This window comes from Pongo pygmaeus, chromosome 3, assembly GCF_028885625.2.
Source record: "Pongo pygmaeus isolate AG05252 chromosome 3, NHGRI_mPonPyg2-v2.0_pri, whole genome shotgun sequence".
In the NCBI taxonomy this organism is placed as follows: domain Eukaryota; kingdom Metazoa; phylum Chordata; class Mammalia; order Primates; family Hominidae; genus Pongo; species Pongo pygmaeus.
This window is the reverse complement of record NC_072376.2, coordinates 105,284,465-105,298,270: the sequence shown is the minus strand read 5'-3', so window position 1 is coordinate 105,298,270 and position 13,806 is coordinate 105,284,465. Positions and strand designations below refer to the sequence as shown.

The 13,806-nt window shown below is 34.2% G+C and overlaps 1 protein-coding gene and 1 pseudogene across 2 annotated transcripts in view; one reads left to right on the top strand and one right to left on the bottom strand.

The window, feature by feature from the left end:
* The window catches only part of GRID2 (glutamate ionotropic receptor delta type subunit 2), a 1,522,941-nt gene that overhangs the window by 989,331 nt on the left and 519,804 nt on the right, over window positions 1–13,806 (bottom strand). The gene's annotated exons all lie outside the window — the stretch shown is intronic.
* On the top strand, window positions 10,687–12,538 carry LOC129034570 (small ribosomal subunit protein RACK1-like; annotated as a pseudogene).

Sequence of the window (13,806 nt, the reverse complement as noted above, 5' to 3'; positions counted from 1 at the left end):
CTATAAATGTCTACATGAAAAAAGAGGAAAAACTGCAAATAAACAATCTAATGATACATCTTAAAGAAAAAAAAAGCAAGAGCAAACCAAACCCAAAATTAGTAGAAGATAAATAAAACAAAAAGTTGGTGTTTTGAAAAGTCAAACAAACAAAATTGACAAACATTTAGCCAGAGTAACTAAAAAAAAAAAGGAGATCCAAATAAATAGATTCAGAAATGAAAAAGGAGACATTACAACTGATACCACAGAAATGCAAAGGGTCATTAGTGGCTACTATGGGCAGCTTTATGTCAATAAATTGGAAAATTTAGAAGAAAGGGACACATTTCTATATACATAAAATCTACCAATATTGAATCAGAAAGAAATGCAAAACCTGAACAGACCAATAACAAGTATCAAGATTCAAGGTGTAATATAATCTCTCCCACAAAAGAAAAGACTTGACGGTTTCACTGTTGAAGTCTACCAAAGACTTGATGGTTTCACTGTTGAAGTCTACCAAATATTTAAGGAAGAACTAATACCAATCCTACTCAAACTATTCTACAGTGGAGGAGGGGATACTTCTAAACTCATACTATGAGGCCTGTGTCACTCTGATAACGAAACTAGACAAAGACACATCAAAAACAGGATAACTACAGACCGATGTCTCTAATGAATATTGATGTAAAAATCCTCAACAAAATACTAGTTAACTGAATTAATAATGCATTAGAAACATCATTCAACATGACTAAATTATTCCTGGGATGCAAAGATGGTTTAACATAGGCAAATCAATCATCATATCAACAAAATGAAGGAAAAAAAAGTGATAATTTTAATGGATACTGAAAAACATTTGTGAAAATTCAACATCCCTTCTTAATAAAAACCCTCAAAAAACTGGAGCTTATAGAAGAAACATTCCTCAACATAATAAAAGCCATATACAACAGACCCACAGCTAGTATCATACTGAATGGAGAAAAATTGAAAGCCTTTCCTCTAGCATCTGGAACACGAGAAAGATGCCCACTGTCAATACTGTTATTCAGTATAGTACTGGAAGTTCTAGCTAGAGTATTCAGACAAGAGAAGGATATAAAGTACATCCATATTGGACAGAAAGAAGTCAAATTATCCTTGTTTACAGATGATATCATCTTATATTTGGAAAAATCTAAAGATTCCATAAGAAAACTATTACAATGGATGAACAAATTTAGTAAAGCTGAAGGATACAAAATCAACATACAATAATTAGTAGCATTTCTATATGTGAACAGTGAACAAAGTGAAAAAATTTTTAAAAAGCAATCCCATTTACAATAGTCACACATACTTTTTAAAATTATTATTATTTATTTTTCATTTTTATTTATTTTTTTGAGATGGAGTCTCACTCGGTCACCCAGGCTGGAGTGCGGTGGCGTGATATTGGCTCACTGCAAGCTCCAGCTCCCAGGTTCATGCCATTCTCCTGCGTCAGCCTCCCAACTAGCTGGGACTACAGGCACCCGCCACCATGCCCGGCTATTTTTTTTTGTATTTTTAGTAGAGACGGGGTTTCACCATTTTAGCCAGGATGGTCTCAATCTCCTGACCTTGTGATCTGCCCGCCTTGGCCTCCCATGTAAAATTAAAAACCTAGGAATTAACTTAACCAAAGAAGTGAAAGATCTCTATAAATATAAAACACTGGTGAACGAAATTGAGGAAGACACCAAAAAATGGAAAAAAAAATTCCATGTTCATAGATTAGATGATTAGAAGAATTAATATGGCTAAAACTCCCATACTGCACAGAGCAATTTACAGATTCAATTCAATCCCTATCAAAGGTACAATGACATTCTTTACAGGAATAGAAAAAAAATCCTAAAATTTATATAGATCCACAAAAGACTGAGAATAGCCAAAGCTATTCTAAGCAAAAGTAACAAAACTGCAGGAATCACATTATCTGACTTCAAATTATACTACAGAGCTGTAGTAACCAAAACAGCGTAGTACTGGCATAAAAACAGACACATAGGCTAATGGGACAGAATATGGGACCCAGAAACAAATCCACACACTTACAGTGAACTCATTTTTTACAAAGGGACCAAAAATGTACACTGGGGAAAAGATAATCTCTTCAATAAATGGTGCGGGAAAACTGGATATTCATATGCAGAAGAATGATACTAGACCCCTACCTATCACTGTTATACAAAAATAAAATCAAACTGGATTAAATACTTAAATTTAATACCTCAAACTATAAAATTACTACAAGAAAACATGGGGGCAATTTCTTGGACTTTGGTCTGGGTAAAGATTTCTTGAGCTACAAGCATAGGTAACCAAAGCAAAAACGGAAAAATCAGATTACATCAAGTTAAAAAGCTTCTGCACAGCAAATGATACAACCAACAAAGTGAAAAGGAAACCCACAGAATGGGAAAAAATATTTTTGAGCTATCCATCTGACAAGGAATTAATATCCAGAATATATAAGGAGCTCAGACAAATCTACAGGAAAAAGTCTAATAATCCAATAAAAAAATGGGCACAAGATTTGAATAATTTCTCAAAAACAGACATACAAATGGCAAACAAGTATATGAAAAGGTGCTCAACATTATTGATCAGCAGATAAATGCAAATGAAAACTACAATGTGATATCATCTCACCTCAGTTAAAATGGCTTATATCCAAAATACAGGCAATAACAAGGGCTGGTGAAGATGTAGGAAAAAGGAAACCCTCCTACACTGTTGGTAGGAATGTGATTTAGTACAACCATTATTGAGAGTCTGGAGGTTCCTTAACAAAGTAAAAATTGAGCTGCCATAGAATCCCTGAATTCCACTGCTAGGTATATGCCTAATAGAAAGGAACATAGTATATCGAAGAGATATCAGCAAACCTGTGTTAGTTGCAGCACTGTTTACAGTAGCTAAGATTTGGAAGCAACCTAAGTGTCTAACAACAGAAGAATGCATAAAGAAAATGGTACAGATACATAATGAAGTACTATTCAGCCATAAAATAGAATGAGATTTAGTCATTTGCAACAACATGGATGAACTGGAGAACACTATGTTAAGTGAAATAAGCCAGGCACAGAAAGACAACATTGCATGTTCTCACCTATTTGTGGGATCTAAAAATAAAATCAATTGAACTTATGAACATAAAATGTAGAAGGATGGTTACCAGAGGCTGGGAAGGGTAAAGAGGGGCTGGTGGCAGTGGGGCGTGGGAGATGGGAATGGTTAAACGGAACAAACATAGATATAATGAGTAAGACCTACTATTTGATAACACAATAGATTGACTATAGTCAACAGTAACTTAATTATACATTTTAAAATAATTTAAAGAGTATAATTGGATTGTTTGTAACTCAAAGGACAAATGCCTGAGGGGATGGATACCCCATTCTCCATGATGTGATTATTGTACACTGCATGCCTGTATCAAAACATCTCATGTACCCCATAAATACATACACGTGTATCTACTCACAAAAATAAAAAAAAGCATAAGAACAAATAGCAACTAAATATTCCTAATCTATTTCTATGATTCTTCTGCTTTAGACATATGACCTTCTAGAAAAATAAGGGAAGCCAGTAATTTTAAATGGTTTAATCTCTCCACTATTGCAGTCTTAGAAAAATGCTAAGCTATCTGATTATGTCATTTCTGTATTCCTGTTTGTAACATTTTTATTAATGTATTCCTGTTTATAACATTTTCATTTTAGTCTCTTAAAAAGTGGCATGAATAAATTTCTTTGCATTAAGAAAAATATTAAACTGTAACAACTAATAGGAAAATGTAAATCACAACTACCTAAGGATTTCTTTTAGGCTACTAATCTAATTCCCATTTATAAAGTAGATGCCAGCAGTTTATGTATGAAATAATGTATCTTTTTAAGTTTTGTGCCTTTAATTTAGCTTCTCTTGCAAGTGTTCATAGCACTTTAATTCCATCACATTGCTCAAAGATATATATTTCCCTGGGACATTTTAAAACTGTAAAATCTCATGGAGGGCTTCAGATAGATTCAAATGTTACATTTCTTTCTTGAGTCTCAGATTTAACCATAATCCTGTTAACAATGGTTAAGGAACAATGTTATTTTGCTTCCAAGTTGCGTGTGTGTGTGTTTGTGTATGTGTGTGTGTGTATACCTTGCTATAATCAATGCTCTATCCTAAGAGACTTGAAAAACATTAATCTTGTTTGATATCCAAAATGTCATTCTAATTCTACATTATCTCTTTTCCTGTTTTGTCTGCCAAAGAAGGAAGAAGAGAAAGACAAAATTTCTTTATTCTTTTACAGCATCAAGAACTCTCACAACACACAGTATGAAATAAGAACCAAAGTCGAAACATAACAACACCAAGTCATGTTTACCAAATTTGTAAATCAAACTAAGATATCTCATTAAAATTATTGAAAGCACCAAAGAGCAGCTCTTCAAGGATGCATCACGAAATGCTAAAATTACACATGCTCGCTTGAAACACTTATAATTTCACTGCCATAGCATTCTCAGACACACCAATTCATAAGCAGGACGCGGGCCAGATAATCCATTGTGTTAATCAGTAGAAAAGGAAAGAGTGATCCTGTAATATTTTATTTGTATTGTTGCTGGTGGCAACTATAGAACTCACATAAAGACTAGTCTAAGTGGCTTTAAATAAATCCATAGCATTTCAGAAAGGTGATGATAGAGGTAATAGAGATCTGAGAGGAGAGGAAATGATCCTAAAAGGATAAAGAAAATTGGGGCTAAAGTTCGCTGCTCACCTCCCAACAGAGATTGAGCAGGTATTTCTTTCAGATTACAAAATACAGAGGAATGTTAGTTTACCACCTTCATATAGACAATAACACTCTAATGCTTTATGTCTAATAGAACATGGGCTTCCATGTCTTTTTCTCTATGTTAAAATATTAAAGTTATTTTTTCAAGGTTACATTTGATAATAGAAATGTACATGCAAGCTTGTTCAGCCTTTTGGTTTCAAATTGTAGCAGACACAGAGGTAAACCATTTCAATTTAATATTCATTAGTCAAATGGATTACTAACATTCATCTTGATGTGTATTTATGTTTGGGATTATTTTGATTTGCTAAAAGCTAGGAATACTGTATATAGTGCAGAGATCTTGCATCCATATTGCAAAACCAGACTCAATTATCTCAAGTGTAGACTATTATCATAAAAAAGATGTTTCATGCTTGCAAAAACACACATCACTCCCATCTGGTAAACGGTAACTACTAAAATATTTATAAATATTACATCAAAATTCGCATGTCACATGGTAGTGATATTCAATTTTTACGTCTCCCAGTTAAAAGCCATTATGTATTGTATAATACACAGTCACCCATTTGTGTATCTAACAGAAAAATAAATGATTTTCTTAATATCTCCACAGGGATTACTTTCTCATCCTGCTGTGCAAATAATGTCAATATAATATTGAAGGAGGTAAAACATCATGGCTTTCTGAAGTTTGTTTTCAATAATGTAATAGAACAAATTGTTTCTAGATGAGTTTAGGTTCATAATTGCTGATCTCATTTTTTTAAAACATTATTTGAATTGATTGCTTGATTACTGTGTAGCCCTTAGATATCACTCCTAGGAATAAAGCTTATAGTCAAGCTATAAAGACTATAAAGTCAATATAGTCTTTATTTGCCATAAAGACTTTGAACAAAGACTTGAATTCATGGCTCAAACATAAATATACATTGTTTAACCACAACAATTAGGTTGTTGTTAATTTATGATAGAGCATGTATTTGCATGCAATTAAATATGTGATGAGAATAAATAGATCCTAGTCCAAATCCAACTACTTTTTACCAAGTAAAACATGGAAAGGTACAGTGTAATAGTATATTAGTATGCCACACCCCTTCTCAAATTAACTTCTGATTATAAAAGAAGTGTTGAAATACCTTTGGCCATTTCTGAACACCAAAAACATTTTTTCTTGGAATTTCATATTTTTAGTTTTATTTAGACAGAAATTCAGAACATAAAATGTTAACCACTGAATATTTCTTCAAGGTTACATTTGATGAGTAAAAATGTACATGGACTTTTTTTTTTTTAACCTGAAGGGTACAAATACAGCCTATGTCAAGAATGGAATCATACAGAGTACAGTTTTCCCCAATTTTTTTGAAGGTAGTATTGAAACGGACCCAATAGTTTCATAGAGACTTGTTCTTGGGTAAACACAGAAATGGACCCTTCTGGCCTTAAAGCTTGAAACTTGTATTTGTTTTGTTTGAGTTCCTTTCTCAGGAAAGGATCCCCAGGCCTCTTAAAAAGTATCAAAGAACTGAAACTCCGCAGATCATTGCATCCAGACAATGAAATACCAGGCCCCGCATTCATCAGGATTGTGTCGTTACCATTCAGAGTTCCTGTTTTCTACATTTCTTCTCTGCTATAGAAACTCCTAATTTTAGTCATTCAGGCAGACGGATTTGAGACTGAGCTCCCATCTCCTCGACTGAAGCACCCAATTAAAGTCTTCTTCCTTGGTAATACTCATAGTCTCAGTCATTGGCCTTCTGTGCAGCCAGCAGCAGGACCTAGACTGAACCCTTGGTGTTTTGATAACCCTGTGTCTCCCATTGCAAAATCTCCTCAAGCAATCTTCCCTTGAAGATTTTCGATTTTCTTTTGAAGATTTGTGCTTTACTGTTTCAAAGATTCCTCTTCTATTCCCCCACCTATTAGATTATTACATTATATTTCCTTTACTATGGGACTATATTGTAGTCTATGTGGTATATCGAAGATTAAACTAAGTCAATTAAGTGCATTTATATGGTCCATTTTAAATTAACATTTGTGTGTGTGTGTGTCTTTAATTATGTTTACTAGGCTAAGGCCATCTTTCTACTCAGCCTACATGCTCTAATATCTCCTACACCAAAATCCTTTTCCTTGATATTTCTGCCTCCTTACATTTTCTTAAAGTAGAAATGGACATGAAAATTATTTGTAAACTGTAATATATAACAATGCAAATATTTTCTGGGTTTTTTTTGGTTATTACTTATTCATTCAAATATGTATTAAGTGGCTGCTGTTTGCCATGTACCATCCCAGTGGTTCGCAAAATGTGTTCATCAAACCCATTCAGCTTGTCATATGAGGTCAAAACTATTTTCTTAATAATACTAAGATGCTATTTGCCTTTTTCATTCTCATTCTTTCATGACTATACAGTGGAGTTTTGAACATTAGCTCTGATGGCTAATGGAATGTGTGCTAGTATATTTCTTAATTTTAATTTTTCAGCTTTAGTTTCCACTGTGCTAAAAATCAATAGCTATAATCCACATACACCAGAAGCCAGCAAACATTTTCTGTAAAGGACAAGATTGTAAAGAGTTTAGGTTTGGCCAACCATATGATCTCTGTCACTACTCAACTCTGTCATTACAGTGAGAAACAGCTATAGATGATACAAAAATAAATGGCAGTAGCTCTGTTCCAAAAAACGCTATTTACAGAAAGAAGACATTGGTTGTATTTGACTTGCAGGCTACAGTTTGCTGACCTCTGATATAAATGAAAGCTTTTTTGGTCCTCAATATTTTTTAAGAATATAAAGTGTCTCTGACACCAAGAAATACGGAAACTACCATAGAAGTATTCCACAATCAAATTAAGCCTGTGATCTGCTGTCAAGGAGTTGTCTAGAGGGAAATTTGGACACAATATATTGGGATTCCTGTTATATGGACAAAGTGAAAGACAATACGAAGTGTGAAGGGGAGTATATACACTTCATTACCATTAAAACAATTTTGTTAAGGTTTATATGCATGCATACATTCGTGTATGTAAATTTTAGGAAATGTAAGGAAGGAAATTGCCACAGGCTTTTATCTAATTATTCTCAAATGTTAGTGGCTTCAGAATCAGCTGGGGGTAAGAACTGGCATGGGGGGTTGTCCCACTTTAAAAATTCTTCTTATGTCTGGCATTAGGCTACAGCCTATGACATCTGCCTTGTCAATAGGACCTCATATAATTCTGATGTAGAAGGCAGTAGGTAAAACTAATGTACAGCCTCATACATATGAGAAACAGCATAAGCATTATCTGTAGAATTTCCTAAACCAGAACTTTCTCTGTACTAGACAGACAGATAGATAACATAAACAATTATAAACATTTTTATAAGATTCTTACATGCCTCTCTACCTACTGCTAGCTACTTTTAGCTTATCTGACTTTATTATTCAATCTCTTTATTCTCTTATGCAGCCTCCAAAAATAATTAATGTATGCACAGAATGCTTAGATTATCTTCCTCCTTCCTACCTTTGTTTTGACACTTTGAGATACTTTCCCTACCCTCAACCTCATCTTCATTTGTTACCTTTTTTTTTTACCTCTTTCAGCTGCTTGTTGTATTTTTTTATTATTCTCAACCCTTGTTTTTTCTCCTTATAGTAACTTTTACTTTCCATTGAGCACTGCCATATCATATTAAAATTTTGTGATTTTAAAATTTTGTGATTCTTTGACTTATTTAAAATAAGGTCTCAGAAAAGTAAAGCCGTTTCAGTCTTTGTTGTATTACAGAGTTTCTGATACTATGTAGGTATTCAACCCATGCTAACTGAATTGAGGAAACAGGGTCTCATCATACGTTTCCAAGGGAAAGTAACAGGGCAGTTTCACTTGATACATTATCAAGAGCTGTGTTTTATTAAATCTCATTCCCAGAACATTCTGAACATGTCTTTTCACACCTTCTCATCCCTTATTCTCCATCCCCATCACAAAGGCCACACAGACCTAAATAAGTATTACAGGCCTCATTAGGATAAAAATGCAGTGTCCAGAAATCACACAAAGAAATATTAGTACTTCCCAACCTACTTATAACCAAGTAGTTCTCTAAAGCCCTTCATACATTTGAAATAATGTGTTTAGTTATTGAAAATCATTTGCTTAATGTCCCTCTTCTCTAATGCAGTATAAGCTGCTTGAGAGTATAAACTGTGTTTGTCTTATTCATTACCATATCCCCAGTAATGCAGTGCTTGGCTCATAAAAGACGTTTGCATACTGCCTCATTAAATGACAAAAATTCCCATTCCCTCATTTCTCCATCTCATAAAAGGACTACTGTTTATGCTATAATGTGGAGATAACCTATAGACAATATTCCACTGTTATAATGCCAAATGACAACAATATATAAGGTTTAAATGAATACAAAGTAAAATGAAAATAGAAACATTTAAATTCTTTATGGTGAAAAATGCTTTTATTATCTTTGCCTGAGATAGGAAATGAAATTCCTTAGACAAAAGAAAATATATGAAATAAAAATCAAAAGAGAACCTCCCATATTGTTGAAGCAAATATTGATGATATTCATTGGAATGGCAATAGCTTTTGACACAGTACTAGCATTTGTTCTATTATGGGGGGAAAGCATTTACTAGTACAGCCTAGATTAAATGAGGAGAGGAGTTACTAGGAAGATCATAATCCGTCTCTGAGTCAACTCATATAAACCATCCATATCCTATACCTTCTTGATGAGACCAGAGCAGATCTTGGATTCAAGATAAGTGGGGAAAGCAGATGTTTCAGTGTTCATTCTCCATTTGGAATAGTTATTAAGAAGAAAAGAATCTGAGGCCTTTTAGCAAGCAGAATTAACACATTTAGTTACGGAAACAGAGAAACATAATATCAAGAGAAACAAAAATACTACATTTATTGCTATTTTCAATATGTGAATATTGCAGTTGACGCAAGAGAGCTTCAAATATTTCTTTGAACTATTCATTTGATTTTGAACTTGGAAAGATACTACTGGTAAGAGACAAAGGCAGAGCTTTGAGGTGGGTCTGATAATTATAATTTTCTTTAGTTTTTTAAAAGAGCAATTAATGGCTTTCAACTGTTATTAAATTTTGAAATAAATAATAAAAGTTTATTTTCAGAAACATGTTAATAATTAGTTTATTCTTTTGAGAATATAAAAGTCTAGCCATGAAACTAGCACCCAAGACAGAAGCATTTTCTTAGCAAAAAAGGGTGCCACAGGTACCAGGGAATAGCTGGCAAAAACTGCTAGAAACAAACAAACAAAAGAAATGGAGAAAACATCATAGCTACTACACAGCAGAGACTTAAACATTTGGAGATAATAAAGACGATCATATATTTTTCAAATACACAAGTAATGATAAATTTTAATAACTTCCACCAAATATAAGAACCTAATGGTATCTTATGGATTCTATTTAAAAAGGAAGAGAACCTCAGCCTAAGCAGGCAAAAATACCTTTATCTACATCTTTCTTAGCTTACAGGTCAAACTCCTAACATTCCTGTTCACCTGGCCTAACCTTCATTATCTAGCTCAGACATTTCAGAGATGTTTCACTTCATCCTATCTCCCCTGAATTACCAGCCAGATTGAAGATCCTTTTGTATTAGATATTATCCATAATATTAGTTATTAGGCAACCCCATAGACACCATCCCTGTTCTTGCTACCACCAGTCCCCATTCTAAATTTCATTGTCAACACTGGAAGGAATTACTGACGGGATTCAGGGTATTCTGGAGTCATCACAAACAGTTCGACCTGTCAGGCACTGGGGTGGACAATGCACACTCCTAGGAAAACAGTCACATCCTTCTTTTATTTTGTGGCCATTTTTGTATCCATGGTAAGATAAATAAACAAAAGGGCTTAGAAGGAATTTCAGAGTTTATCAGATTAGCACCTCTTTACCAAACAACTAATTTATCTTATTACTGACACACTAAAGTTAATCATAACTTAAGGAAGATGTAAGATGTTTTTTATTGTGCGATGATCTAGATATATTTTTAATCTAGAACTTTTGAGTGATTGTTTCTGATAAATATAAATACTATTCAGTTGACAAGAAGATGGATTGGAGTTTTCTAGTCAAACAGACCTGTGTTGCCATCCAGGTTCCAACCTTTCTATCTGTGTGACTATAGACAGCATAATTTGCTTCCCTGAGCCGATTTCTCTCATGTCACCTATTATGGATTCAATAAATTATTAATGTCCTTTAACAAATTTAGCAAATATCAATAGATCAATCATGTACAGGGTGCTAGGGATTGGCAGCAAATAAGAGATAAGCTCTGTATATTTTAAATATAAAAGGCTGCTTTTTTCATTACTTATATATTGTCAAAAATTCTGCCATGAAATATTCACAGTTCCTAATTTTAATCCTTGTACCAATTGGCAATAGACAACTTCTTTTCTCCATATATATACATGACTCATAAAGGGCAAAGGGCAAACAATTCAACCAGCTCCAAGATACTTTTGTACATAATTACCTTCTCCAATACTGCCCTTCACGTAGACCCTAAATTAGTGAAACTATTCCATCCTATGCCTATACTTTGTACTTTTCATGTATTAAAATTTCCCTGCTTGGCTCACTTTTTTGTGGCAGGGCTGTGGCAGGACTGGCTGTGGTGTTTGTCCCTCTGGTCTGAGTGGCATCCTCATTGCTACAGTGACACCTGACCTCACCACCACCACAACAGAGCAGATGACCCTTTGTGACACTCTCAAAGGCCACAATAGCTGGGTAACCAGATCACTCCTACCCTGGACGTGATACAGTCCACCTCTCAAGACAAAACCATCATCATGTGGACGTTGAACAGGGATGAAACCAACTATGGCATCCCACAGCATGCCCTGAAGTGTCATTCCCACTTTGTCTATGACAAAATCATCTCTTCAGGTGGCCACTTTTTACTCTCAGGCTCATGAGATGGAAACCTGTGCTTCTGGGATCTGACAAAGGGCACCACTATGAGATGATCTGTAGGCCATACCAAGGACGTGTTGAGTGTGGCCTTCTCCATTGACAACCAGTAGATTGTCTCTAGATCCTGAGATAAAACCATCTAGTTATGGTTATAACCCTGAGTATATACAAATACACTGTCCAGGTGAAGAGCCACTCAGAGTGGGTGTCTTATGTCCACTTCTCACCTAACAGCAGCAACACTATCACCTCTGTAGCTGGGACAAGCTGGTCAAGGTACGGAATCTGGCTAACTGCAAGCTGAAGATGAACCACTTTGGCCACATGGCCCATCTGAACACTGTGACTGTCTCTCCAGATGGATCCCTCTGTGCTTCTGGAGGCAATGCTGGCCATGCCATGCCATGTGATGTCAACAAAGGCAAGCACCTTGATATGCTATATGGTGGGAATATCATCAATGCCCTGTGCTTTAGCCTCAACTGCTACTGGTTCTGAGCTACCACAGGCCTCAGCATCAAGATCCGGGACTTAGAAGGCAAGACCATCATAGAAATTAAGCAAGAAGTTATCGGAATCTGCAGCAAGGCAGAGACTCCCCATTGCACCTCTCTGGTCTGCGGATGGCCAGACTGCTGGCTACATAGACAATCTGGTGCAAGTGTGGCAGGTGACCATCAGCACCTGCTAGACATTTATGGCAGAACTTTAGTTTTTTTTAAACTGACTTTCTGATTAAAAAAAAAAAATCTTCCTACTTTGATCATTATTAACTTCCCCAGCAGTGAAACATAAAGAGATAAGGAGAAAGTATTTAAGTGGCTGTTTATATTATGAAACACAGTTTTTGCTTGAGTTGCCAGACTGCTTAGCTTGAGGACAAGTTACGTGGAAATGGAAAGAGGAATCACTGCCTTTTGGTCTTGCTATGTGTGTTTTATTATGATTGAGAGAACATTATTTAAAATAGCTTTTATGGTGCCTTATTGGGGGGATGGGCTATATGCAGGAAAATTCCAACACAATTTGTAAGTTTATCACAGTAGAATGATCTGGTTTTCTTGTATTACATTAATGAATGTGGAATGCTTGTAGAATCAAAAATATTATTTTAAATTTCTGTTTATGTAACTCCAGGGTATTAACTGAAATCAAGATCAATTACCTAGTAATATGATCAAATTTAAATCTTAAAAAAACACAAACAGCTACAAAAATACTGTAACAAATTCTTACACGGAATCCATGATTATCAATAGAAACATTTCATCATTTTAACTTTATTTATGACATAAATTAAGCACGACAGATAAGGTTGTCAACCATTTGTTCTCTCTTCTAATCCCATTCCCTCATTGCCAGAGGCACTGACCATCCTAATTTTGGTGTGCTTCTTAATGTCGCATTTTGCTCCATATATTTTTGTATTAGAATTATTTACAAGAAGCACTCATTACTTTAGAAATAAACACAATTTTATGAAATATCTGGCCTAAATTATGTTGAATTAAGCCAGTTAAAAATATCAATTCAAAATATCTACTTTTGGAGTATACCTAAATTTCAAATTGGCTATATATATGGTTATTTAAATGTATCAATTTCTTTATCACTGTGTTAAGTAAAAATCACAATATTTATGCATACTTCCATGTATAAGTTGTTTATAATTAGCTGTTTTATCTTAAGTATATATATTAGAGAAGATGATTATAGTATTGCTTGTAGGTTATTTTGTTAATTTGAAAATCAGATTAGATTTTTAGACATCTAATTTGATATTATATTGATACAAGAGAATAGGAATTTTGTACAATTTAAAATAAGATTATTAATTATAATATGATAATTTTAATAGATATTGATTTCAGTAAAAATTGAACCTGAAATTAATAGAATGTTGAAGATATTTGTATATACATCACTGTTGCCTGAAATATCAACTGTAGTACAAAAAAT